This window comes from Triturus cristatus, chromosome 1_2, assembly GCF_964204655.1.
Source record: "Triturus cristatus chromosome 1_2, aTriCri1.1, whole genome shotgun sequence".
Lineage (NCBI taxonomy): Eukaryota > Metazoa > Chordata > Amphibia > Caudata > Salamandridae > Triturus > Triturus cristatus.
In genome coordinates, this window is record NC_140580.1 from 779,423,348 (window position 1) to 779,435,630 (window position 12,283).

Below are 12,283 nucleotides of genomic sequence, written 5' to 3' on the forward strand. Positions count from 1 at the left end.
GCGTGTTTCCAGTCATCGGGGAAGTAGGTGGTCTTGAAGGAGTGGTTGATGATTTGTCAAAGCTCGGGGCGATGATGTCTGCGGCTCTATGGTAGATATGGTGGGGACAGGGGTCAGTGGGAGCCCCAGAGTGGTTTGTCTTAATAGTCTTCAGGGTGTCTTCGATGCTGAGGGCAGTCCAGCTGTCCAGTGTCAGCTACATGGCGCAGGGAACGGAGGGTGTGGGTTCCTCTTGAAGGTTGTTGTCATCGAAGTTGTCGTAGATGGTCTTGATTTTGTGATGAAAGAAGGCGCTGAGTCTGTTGCAGAGGTCCTGGGAGGGTGGAACGTCGGTAGTCTCACTGTTGGGTTGGGTGAACTCTTTGATGATACCGAAGAGTTCCTTGCTGTTGTGTGCGTGGGTGGAAATTCTGTTTGGAGTGCTTTCTTCCTTGAGTATCTGATGAGTATGTGGTGAGCGGTGGTGGCTGCTTTGAAGTTGTTGAGGTCTTCTGTGGTTATGGAGTTTCTCCATAGCTTTTCGAGGCATCGGCAGCTTTGTCTAGATTCTCGCAATTCAGTGGAGAACCAGCAGGCTGTCTTGGCGTTTGAGTTGGTAGTTTTCTTGAGGGGGGGCGATGGTGTTGGTGCAGTCAGTGATCCACTTGTGTATGGTACGAGCGGCGGTGGTAGGGTCGTCGTCTGTGGCGGTGGGAGTGGAATGCTGAGGGAGGAGGCGCGCTGGTCGTCGGAGATCTTGTTCCACTTTCTAAGATGGAGCTGGTGTGGACGTTTGCAAGAGATGTTTGTTTTGAAGGTGAAGTGGACGAAGCAGTGGTTGGTCCTTGGGAGTGCAGAGGTGTGGCTGAAGCTGATGGAGTTTCCTGCTGTGAAGATGGGGTCAAGGGTATAACCTGCTGAGTGCGTTGGTTCTGGAATGATCTGTTTGAATCTGATGTTGTGGAGGTTGTCCAGGAGGGAGGTGGGGTCTAGGCAGTTGTCCATGTGGAAATTGAGGTCTCCCAGCAAGGTGTAGTCGGTGGAGGTAATGGTTTGCGGGGTGATGATGTTGGTGATGGAGTCGGAGAAAGGTGCACGTGTCCGGAGGGTCTGTAGATGAGGGTGCCTCGGAGGGTGGTGGTGGATGGGTTGGTTTGTATCTTGAAGTTGAGGTGTTGGTGATCTTGTAGCCTTTCTGGGATGGCGATTGCGATGTCAGGTCCTGAGGCGGTGTTCGTCCAGGTTTCGGTAAGGAAGGCGACTTCCAGGGTGGTGCTGTTGGAGGTCCCAGATTTCCAAGACATGTCTGTGGAGGGTGCGGACGTTGCGCAGGATGCATTGCAGTGTTTGGGGTGGGATGGAGTTGTTACTGGAGGGTGGCGGTCGGTCCTGGGTCTCGGCAAAGGAGTGTCAGCAGCGTCGGCAGGTAAAGGGTCCGTGGGTGTCGAGAGGTGAAGAGAGCTTGCAGTTGTTGTTCTTGCCCACATTGAGTACGTAGAGAGCTGAGGAGCTGTAGCATTGGCGGGTCGGAGGACTGTGGATCATGGCGCTGGTCGCGGTTGGGTCGCGGACGGGCACAGACAGGCTTGCCTTTGGCGCGCCAGTGGCGCGTCTGCTGCACGGCCCCCATTAAGTAGGGGTCGGGGGAGGGCAGGACAGCTGGGAGGCGGGAGCGGAAATGCTGGAGCGGGAGGGGCCGCAGGGGCAGCAACGGCCGGAAAAAACTGCGGAAGGAGGCTGAAGCGGGGAAAAGTAAAATTAGGCAAGAGGAGGAAAAATGTAATAAAAATTTAAGAATTAAAGAAGAATTCAATAAAATGAAATGAGGTTAAGTAAGAGTAGAGCCGAGTGAAACCGGCTAAAAGGGCAAAGCAGTCCGAGGGCGAGGCACAGGGCCTCGAACTGCGGTCAGCAGCGGTGAAGGGCAGAGGCACTACCTAGGTGCACTGTTGGTAGAGCTGTGTGCTGGGAGAGCATTATCCCGACCAGAAGGTCAGGGGTCTTGCTCTGGGTTGTGGAGTCAGGAACCTCTGTATTTAGAGGGGCAGTATGGCTACTCCCTATTGCCCGTCCAATCTAGTCCAGCTTCAGCTGCTGATTTTTAGCAGAGGGTAAGTGTAGTTGCTGCAAGAATGCAATATTAGCCTGGTGATGTCAGATATAAGTGAGCGTTTTCTTATGTTTATTTTGCACGGTGGCATTTGGGTCATCGTCCTAGGCTCAGGCCGTACCTAGGTGTGAGATGGAGGATGCAGGGGGGAAGGGAGGTGAGGGGATGTTGTTCCAATAGCAAACATTTGAGCCAGGTTCTCCGACAGAGGGGTGGGACTGTGGAATGAGTGTGGCATTAATGTGCCCAGGCGAGATCAGATGACAAGTGTGATGTCAACTCCTGTGTTCCTATTTGTGCACAAAAAAACCTTTAATTAAAGTCTGTGATGCAAGCCACAATAGCAACCAAGTGTCACTCCACCAACCAGGTTAGTACCAGAGGAAATCCTCAGCAGCAGACCATAATAACTTGTGATGAAAAACAAAGGGGAAGATGAGCACAGGCAAACACCTAGCAATATCCCCACGGTGGCCTATTTAATGTCTCCAACCCCAGACATCCGTCCATCCCCACGTCAAAGGAAACCACATTTGAGGTAACACAATGATGTATACAGGGCTATTGGCAGAAAAAAAAAAATGTGCAGGCCATCAAGGCATGTTGAGATGCGCATCACTGTCTAAGAGAAGAGAAGGCACAATGTTTTTGGATATAAAGTCAGATAACTCAACCACAACACAGTTAAAGAAAAGGTTATTTATGGAAGCATATACAGTTTCAAGTAGTCTGCTGGCCAATCAATTCAGATCATTGCCGTGCCATACTGTGTGGTATTCAGTGACTCAGTGAAAGAAGGCTAGTTCACCAGGGGATCAGTAGTGCTCTCCTTCAGCAGACCTCTATGCATCCCTATTCCGGTCTTGGGACAGCACATCAATGACTGTCCAGTCTCTCTCTCTGGCAGAGTGTCTATGCTGGATTGGACGGTTAGGGCCTTGGTGAGATGCATGCTTGAGGGGTTCCAAACGCTGGAGGGGGATCTGCCTCCATAGACTCTTCAAAGTTTTCCAAGATGGCAGTCTGTGCATCCAGATCATCAAATTTGAGGTGCAGCCTTGTACATTCACTATCATCACAGCCGAATCCAGCAGACCTAATTCCTTTTCATAGGCAGGGATGTAGGGGCATGATTTTTTTCATCCTGATCGCTGTCTCATATGAAAAATCTGCATCACATGGGGAATTTGCCCTCTTTCTTGGTACGTTTGTGCCGCAAGAGAAACGCTATGATTGCCCTGGAAGCTTTTGGTTGGCAGGAAGATCAATACCCTTAATCTGTGCACCCTCAAACTCCAAGGGCTCAACAAAGGTTACCTGAAGTAAAGTGGGTAAGAGGGAACAAAGGAACACTAACAGGTCCTCACCATTCCATGTCCTCTGGAATCACATAGAGGTGTATATTGTCCCTGCAAGTACAGTCTTCCAGGTCCGATACTTTCCTCTGTAGTCTATGTACCTTGGTGCCCCAGTCTGGTGGCAGACTGTATAGTCCATCAGTTCATCTATTCTTTTGTCTGCTGAGTGCAGGCATGAGTCGCATGTGCAAGAGGTCCAACCTTAGATGTCTGCAGCCATGTCTGAGATAGTGGTATCGAAAGCAGATATTTTAGAGCTTATGTTAGTCACTTCTTTAAGGATGAGGGTATGAGTACCCTCAGCCATAACATACAGCTTAGTGATAGTATGTGCCTCCTCTGACAGTTCTTCAGCAAAGAATAGCTGCCTGGTTGCCTTAGAACCCAACATGGATGGCAGGGGTAGGGAGCCTTAGTTGGGATAACGCTTGATATTCGTAGGAAGGGCCACTACGGTGTGGACACTGCTTTTGAGTGGAGTCAGAAGAGCGTGGTTGTCAGTAGCGATGCCAATAGAACATAGACTCCAGTCCTCGGTGTGGTTGGTCACAGACGCTAAGTATTGGAGGTGCTGAACTACTCTGTTTCCCCAGGGATTACGACCCCCAGGTCAATCAGCCGTAGCGTAACAATTTCTCCTGAGTGACTTCCATGCTAGTGATTAGAGTCCCACATCGCAATGTCCCACCAGTAAAGTTATAGTTTAACAAAGTCTTGAGGTGGATCCCAGAAGAAGAGCATGGGATGCCACAGAAGAGAGCAGGAAGAAAAGTCTTGTTCATCTGCAGTGGGCATCTAAGTGAAAACAATAGCCAAACCTTGCTGTAAAGTATACCGGCCAGAGGAGATACCGCAGAGTCATTATGAGAGCTGCTGGTAAAAGTTAAGAACAAGCCTTTCCTGCAGGGGTGCCTCAAGTGTCTGGATGGTCCCTGTGGTTGCCAAGAGAATGCAGCAAGATAACAGGGCTACACAGGCCGCACTGACCTTGTTGGAGCCTCATGCAGTTTGGCAGCTAGGGCTGACAAAAGCACAGTGTTTGGTGCTGTCGGGATTTAGGAGTTGTGATTCTCCAACTGGGCTGCGGTCAACCACTCCCCGCTCCTGAATGAAGGCAGTCACAGCTCTCCCCACCGCTCACTATCCATATGCAAGACAGCTAGGAATGTTCTCTCACTGTTGCTCACCCAGGGAAGCAGCTTCATCAGTTTGTCCATGGAAGGGGCCCAGGCCATTGTGCTGATCAGGACGCTAGTCGGGGGTGGGATGTGATGAGCAGACCGCTTCTGCAGTCTCCATACACGCTCATCAGAATCACCCACCTCGATGGGGATGGGCAGTGTGCCATCCTTTCCCCATTCTGGTTTCCATCAATCTGCCCCACTGGATTACCAGAGTTGTCCCAAGCTGCCTGAGCACATTCAGTGAACCGCCATCTTGGATCCTGGCGAAGTCATGCCTCGCTATTCTGTTCTATCCTTTTTAGATAATTTAGCACCTTTAATTACATTTCTGCAGCACTGCCAGTAGCTGTCCACAATTGCACTACTATGGCATTATAATTGAATTTGGAAAAGCAAATACAAAAATCCAATACATTCATACGAGGACAGTATTTTGGCAATATTTTATACATGTTTATAATGATACCAGTTATTAACCTGGCCCTACTAACTTGCAAATGCTACAAGAAAGAGACTGCTATACATTCAGAATGAAAAGCAACGCCATCTGGCCCACACCATTGATAGCTAAACAAAATTCTTTCTGACCTACTTTTGTAATTGAACATTTTTAATTGTAGCTTATATATACACATACATCTATGGAATCTATTTGCATATTGCTTTCAATCAAAAGTTAAACTTTTCTCTTGCAATTTTAGAAGGAATAGTGGTCATTTAAACCTACTTGCTAGTTAAAAATCTGAGTCACAAGGAGTTTGTACAGATGTTTACATTAGTACATATCAGAAGATAAGTGCTAAGTGCTCTCATTGCAGTTTGTGCAGACCAGGACCACCAGTTCCTACTTGGTAACTGCTACTGTAAATTACAGTGGATCCATTATTTTACATTTATATGTAAGTTGTGTGCAATGATATTTGCACTAGTGTGCTCTGCAGCAGCAATTAACACCTACTTGTAAAGGCTTCTGATAATCTTCAGTATATTTTTATATATCAGATGAAGTACCCTCTGATGTACATTATAAGGATATTGCAAGTCACAGAGGAGATCCAAGACCATACAGAGGAACAATACCAAAGACCAGGTTTCTTTTATGATCGTGGAACTCTGAGGTGCCTTGGAATATCATTTTAACTTAGAGCAGAGGGTATTTTATTCCTTACAATACTTGGTAACACCAACACCCTTCGCACAAATCACTTTATTCCTCAGTGTCTTGCTCTTTCATATGAATAGTATGATAGTATCTTTGCAGTCATTAAGACTAAAACTGTAGTGTGAAGTTAAAGACATCAAAATGCAGTTGGTAATTTATTGCAAAAAATGTCAGAATCTGTGCAATGCAATGCAACTTAGGTAAAAAATGCTGTATCTCAAAATGTGTAGAAACATGTCAAGTTTTTATCTTAACTGTAATAATGTGAACAAAGTAAACATGTTTCCTTAAATATCTCTTTTCAGCTGATCATTGTTCATTTTAGAAAATAACAGAACAAAGGAACAAAAAGTCTGTTTTCCTTTTCTTTGATTAAACTGATACTGTAAGTAGGCTCCACCTATGTTTAGGTGGAGAAAAACTCTGCTACAAGAACAGACATTTGAGGTGGACAGATTCTAAAGTGTCACTGGTGTTGTAGGGTGCTCTGAATAGGAGCTGCTCCCCACCTAAAACATGGGAACTACCCAGAGTTCTCTGGGCTGTTTTGCATCATTTATGCAGCATTCTAAGCTTGAAAGGGTATTATTTTGACTTATAATGGGTTGCACCCTTGTGCCTGGACAAAGCTAAACCTCTCAAAAGAGCTGTAATGACAGTGAAACGTGTCAGGGGTTGCTTTCATTCATTCCAGGTTCACTTGGATGTTTTTTTTATCAATCCAATGCTGTACTACGGCAACGCTCCCTACGCCGGGATCAACAAGAACCTCACCCACAAACTCCAGAAACTCCAAAAGGTTTCCACCAGACTAGTGCTCAACCTACCTCACCACTGCCACATCACCCAGCACCTGTGGACATTACATTGGCTCCCCTTTGAGAAGAAAATCACCTTCAAGCTTCTCACCCACGCCCACAAAGCCCACCACAACACCGGACATGCCTACCTAAACCACCACCTCTCATTCCACCTGCCCCCCCAAAGATCCCTCCACTCAGCCCAGCTCTCCCTGGCTACGGTGCCGCACATCAAGAAGACCAGAACAGGAGGTCGTTCCTTCTCCTTCCTCGTGGCCAAGGCATGGAACACCCTCCCTCTCCACTTCCGACAGACTCCAACACAATCATTAAGGACCTCAAGACCTGGTTCTTCGACAAATCACGGTGAACTTCTGGGAGCTGCCCCCTCCCCCCCACAGACCTTTCAGGTGAGTAGTTGTGTTTCACCAACCCAATGATTGAAATACTTTGCCTGGAGTGGTAAAAGGCTTTTGTCATTTTACAGCTCTGCATCAATGGCACTAGCTAATCCTATGCTTAAAGCCTTTGCTGTAGCAATTGCAAAAAACTTTGACCCTTAATAGCTCAGTGTGGATGGCACTATACTATTCCCATACTTAAAAACTTTTCTAGAAAAACAGACATTTGAGGTGAGCAGATTTTTGAGTGTTGCTGACAGTGTGGCGTGCTGTATATAGGAGCTGCTCTCCACCCAAACGTGGGAACAACCCAGAGTTGTCTGCTTTGTTTTGAATATATATATATGTATATATATAAAATCAATTTCACCCACAAAACAAGGACGCACTCAACTGCAAATTAAACCATCCAGTTTTATTTAATGGCAAACCAGCATCTGCATTCCAGTTCATGGATTTCTTCAGCCTGAGGCGTTTCGAGGCACCAGCCTCTTACTCATAGGCAACTGATGAAAACTCCACAGAGGCTCTAATTACATCTTAGGCAGAATGCTGTTGATTAATATTGGCCCCCGATGGTCCTCTCAGGTGAGTTTGACTATTGGTGCATGCTGGGACTTTAAGTTTGCATTAAGCCGATTCTTACCCTCCAGTGGGTTCTGTTCTGTTTCCATATTTTTAAAATGTTTTGTTCACCCTCCAGTGGGCCCCAGGATGAAGAGCGGGTTTGTATATATTATATATTACATACACCGCTATCTGATGTTTTATATTCTTCCAGAGAAAAACCCAAAGTGGAGCCATAGGCAAACCAGATGGTTCGCTGTTGGTAAGCAGGTCACGCAATATCCAGTGCAAATACTTTAAAAGGTGGATAAAAAGGTGTCCTCAATATAGGCACTATTAGAGAGATCACTGAGAGAAGAATGGCAGGCACTGGAACATGTACTAACTAGCAGAGTCACTGAAGAATTTGCCAGGTTAGCAGATTCCAATCTGATCTTCAGGATTCTTTAAAAAAAAAGTTTGATAGGTTACAAACCTGGGGCGGTGCCTCCATGTTGGAGGGGGAGCATCACCCCACTGCATTCTCGCTGTGCAAGAAGCAGAAACATAAAATAGTATTAAAAATACCATTTCATGTTTCTGCTTCTCGCACTGCGAGAAAGTAGAAGGGTTTAGTTGGGGGCAGGCAGGTCTGCTCTTGAGCAGGGGAGGAGTGGCTTGCCTAATACTTTAGAATGAAGGTGCACCAGAAATGAAGACGGGATAGCAAGTTTAGTCCATTATCCTCCTTTATTTATGATTGAAATAAAAATATCACCTAACGCGTATCGTTGCTTTGGCATAAGGAACTTCATCAGGGCTTGGTAAATCTGGTAGAGTATGCAACAAAGATCCTTGATGGTTGCGGTAATGTTAGTGTAGCTCGGGTAATCACCCCAGAATAAGGGTCAATCAGGTGAAGTCCCAACTTGTAATACGGGACGTCAGTAAATTCAGCCCCACTTCCAATAACTGACTGGTCAGCGTCCCGACCAATCACAATCCTGCCATTGCAGCATTGTAATTGGCTTAGGGGAGGGGAGAGCGGCTGCCTGCTTCCTGTTCAAGAGAGAAGCAGAGAATCAGAGACGACACGGGATTGGGCCGGCGAAGGTAAGATAACTTTTAATTTTCTTTTAAATTAAACGTCCCCCTCCCCATGCGACCCCCCGCGCCCCCACCCGCGAGTCATGCCGGCCGCGACTGTTACAAACTAGTAACAGTTTCCAAACTTTTTACTCCTACGCTGGTTGTTCTGCAGGATAAAAAGGGATAGATTTTCTTGAACTGCACACTTGAAAATATCCTGACTTTGTGATGGCAAGGACATGAAGGGCAAACTTTTTCAAAGTGACCATACTGTCAAGATCCTTCTGTAACCTACTCCTGACACATGAATGCCTGGCATGATGGCCATCAGAGAATCTCTGACTATTGTAATGAACGTTACCTCAGTTTATAAAAAAACCTTGTGAACTAACGAGGTCATTCAAAATGTGGCTGCTCAACTTCTACGCAAAGCTCACGTTTGATACTGCATCTCTGAAACTGTTGGCTCTGCACTGGTTTCATACTGAATCAAATGATGCAGTTGAGTGTACTATATATTGCCCCTACAAACGTAAACTGTACTATTTGTACTTAGTTTTTTCAAAGAAAAACTAACAACAGTTTTGTCTGCATGTTGTCAATTTTCAATAAGGTTATAGCAATACAGAAGATTGAAATCGGGGAATTTGTTAGAATCTATAGGATTGTAGGACGCATTTTTTTAGGACTGGGTATACCAATGGCTTTTTCAATTCAACAAGAACTGTGCCCTTGGCCAAAAGAAGTTGGGTAATTGTAAAGGAGCAACAGTTTCTGCGACCTGCTTTAGGATTATACCTGGACATACATCTGAAAGTGAACCTAAACACCTCATAGTCACCATCAGGTTGATTGCCTCAACAAGGCATACTGGCTCATGATACTGTATGTGAGGGACCATTTGGGCCGGTTCATAAGAGCATCTGGTGAGAATTCTTCTGATTCTACTGAACTAATATGTTTTACAGAATTTTATATTCAATAAAGGACATGATATTGAAGATTTTTGAATGAGATACTAATGGAGGCCATGACACCACCCATAAAATTGAGAATTGAATGTTAAGTCAGTAACTGCATCGTTAGTAGACTCCCGAGTTGTGTGGCACACTTCTCTGGATACCTCTGGTGCAGACTGAATAAATTGTAAAGGCAGAATTTATTTATTGATTGCTTGAGCTAGTAACCCTTTACTTATACGTTATTTTTGAGTAACAGGGACCATGCATATGCATTCTAGGTTGTGTGTAGATTTTTTCTTTGGTATAGATAATGATAAATTATGGTTCTATACATTTGATACAAAATTATATCAGCAGCTGACATAAGACTAGATAGACTGGCATCAGGCACTTGAAATCAGGGCGAGTGTGTTGCAAGCCAACTAAGAAAGATGAAAGATCTAGGCTAACTCTGGTCTTGCTATTGATTAAACTTTTGTACAGATAAATCGGCAAGTGACTGCAATACAAAACAAACCATAGGGGTTATCACAGGCAAGCATGGCATGTTGTGTGTTGGGGCCAGTAGTTCACCAAGTAATACCAATCCCACTAACTTGAGAAGAATGCATGTCTTCTGAATTATCTCCTGCATGATATACTTCAGTAGTAGTTCTGGTTTCAATATACTAAGATAATCAGAATATGTTTGAATGTGTATCAGAAAGCAAATCCTTTTGGAAACCAATCTAGCCACCAGAGTTCAGAGAATCATGCAAAGTCACATATGGATCGTAAAGGCAATTGTTAAAATATGTAAGAACAACAAAAGCAGCTGTTAATTTTCTGGTTTCAAAGTAAGAAACAGCTTTCAAATTGATTTTAGAGGTTAACTAAAGAGAATTCGGCCTAATAAACCTAGCCCACATAAATGTATAACCAGACTGGTAACAAAAATATACATTACATTATTTTATGAGGGCTAAATATGATAGCTGACATCAAATATGTCTGAATACTGTGCTCCTTTGATTGAGCTATGTAACACTATGTAAAATATTGGTTGCAGGGTATGGCAAGTGAACAGTGTGAGGTTGTCAGTTTTTATATTTAAATTCACAGAAACACCAACAACTGAAAACTACCAGAAAAATGGACTGTGCCTCTTAATGAGAGTAGAAATGAAAGTGGTAGGTTTTATTCATGTGAAACACAGGGGGCTCTCAGAAGAGAAAATAAAGGGATGAACGGCTATTACTAAACTGATCCATATCTGCAGGAGAAGCTAGTTATCAGAAGTGGCCCTTCAATAGATCGCCTCCTGGTGGCTTCAAGATTCTATTTGGGCAATTTGGAGGTCTTTCTTTCCTTCAAAGCCCTTAATGTTTTTGTGGGCGTTAGTCAGGTGCAATGTGGGAACTGGTTATGTATGCCAGATGACTTCTGCACCCAGTGACGTCATAGGGCTCTAGAAAGGACAGCCACCACAACCCTTTCATACATAAGAGCTGTGCTAGATAGTATGTGGAAAGCAGGGAGCTGATGTGCTAGCTGTTTTGAGTACTTTTTTTAGGATTCTGTGGATACAAGTTCTGTAGAATTACTGTCAGGCAACACATACAAGCGGTGTTGAAATGGTTCAATCCACGTGTCAAGTGTGTTCTGCCATCCTTTTGAGTTAGTAACAAGACTGATTCCTTGATCAGGACACATCTCTCTTGAAAGATCAAATATGACAAAAGGGAGGGGGGAAGGTATAAAGGGAATGGACCTCTTCTCTGATGCTCTGGTCTCCTGACACATCTCTGCAACTTAACTGGTGAAACGTTCACCAGCAATTCAGGAAATGAGAACTTTTCAAGATCATAAAGGCTAGCACTCAGTATTTTATAAGATATCTTTTTCAACTATCAGCAATTATTTTTTGTATCTAATCTAAGACCTTTATATCTCTTAGCTACAAGTAAAGAATGTTTTACCCCTTTTTATGCACTACTCACATTCTCAAGAATAGTGATGTTGTGTGTAATATCCCCCCAAAAAATGACCAACCATGAATAGCCTACGCTTTTGTACACCAATTAGTTTAATACATTCAAATTTCATTAGAATGAAAGATTATCATGCTCTTAGTAAAACCCAATGTGAGCCTACTCTACAGTACCGTTAGGGGGGAAGTTATTACTCCAGCACGGGTAGAATCATCAGTAATGAGGCAATTTTTTCTATTTTCACTACATTTCCATTTTGGTGCTCTATTGTAAAATATTAGGAACAACTATTCATTGATAACTTGTCAAACAGTGTTTAAGTTTAAAACAGAATTAATAAAGAATAAAAGACAACATAGGATAGATAACTTTTTTATTAAATATTACAGTGATCAAAAAGTACAAAATAGTTGTCACAGGGCTATGTGATTGGGAAACTATTGGCACATAATTCAGTATCAAAAGCATTTTAATGGGTACAATTTGGAAAACATACAAAAATTGAGTGTTTGTCATTGGCTCAGCTTAATCTATGGTAGTCTCTCGTCTAATGCATAGGTTACTTCAACAACCTTTCAATCAGAGAGCAACTACCATGTTACTGGGCCATTGTATTATATACAAATAATCACCTTACACTGCACACAAACTACATAACCTGCATCACAATTAGTGCACACTATTTACAACAAACATTTGAAAAAAATGTATACCCAGCTACT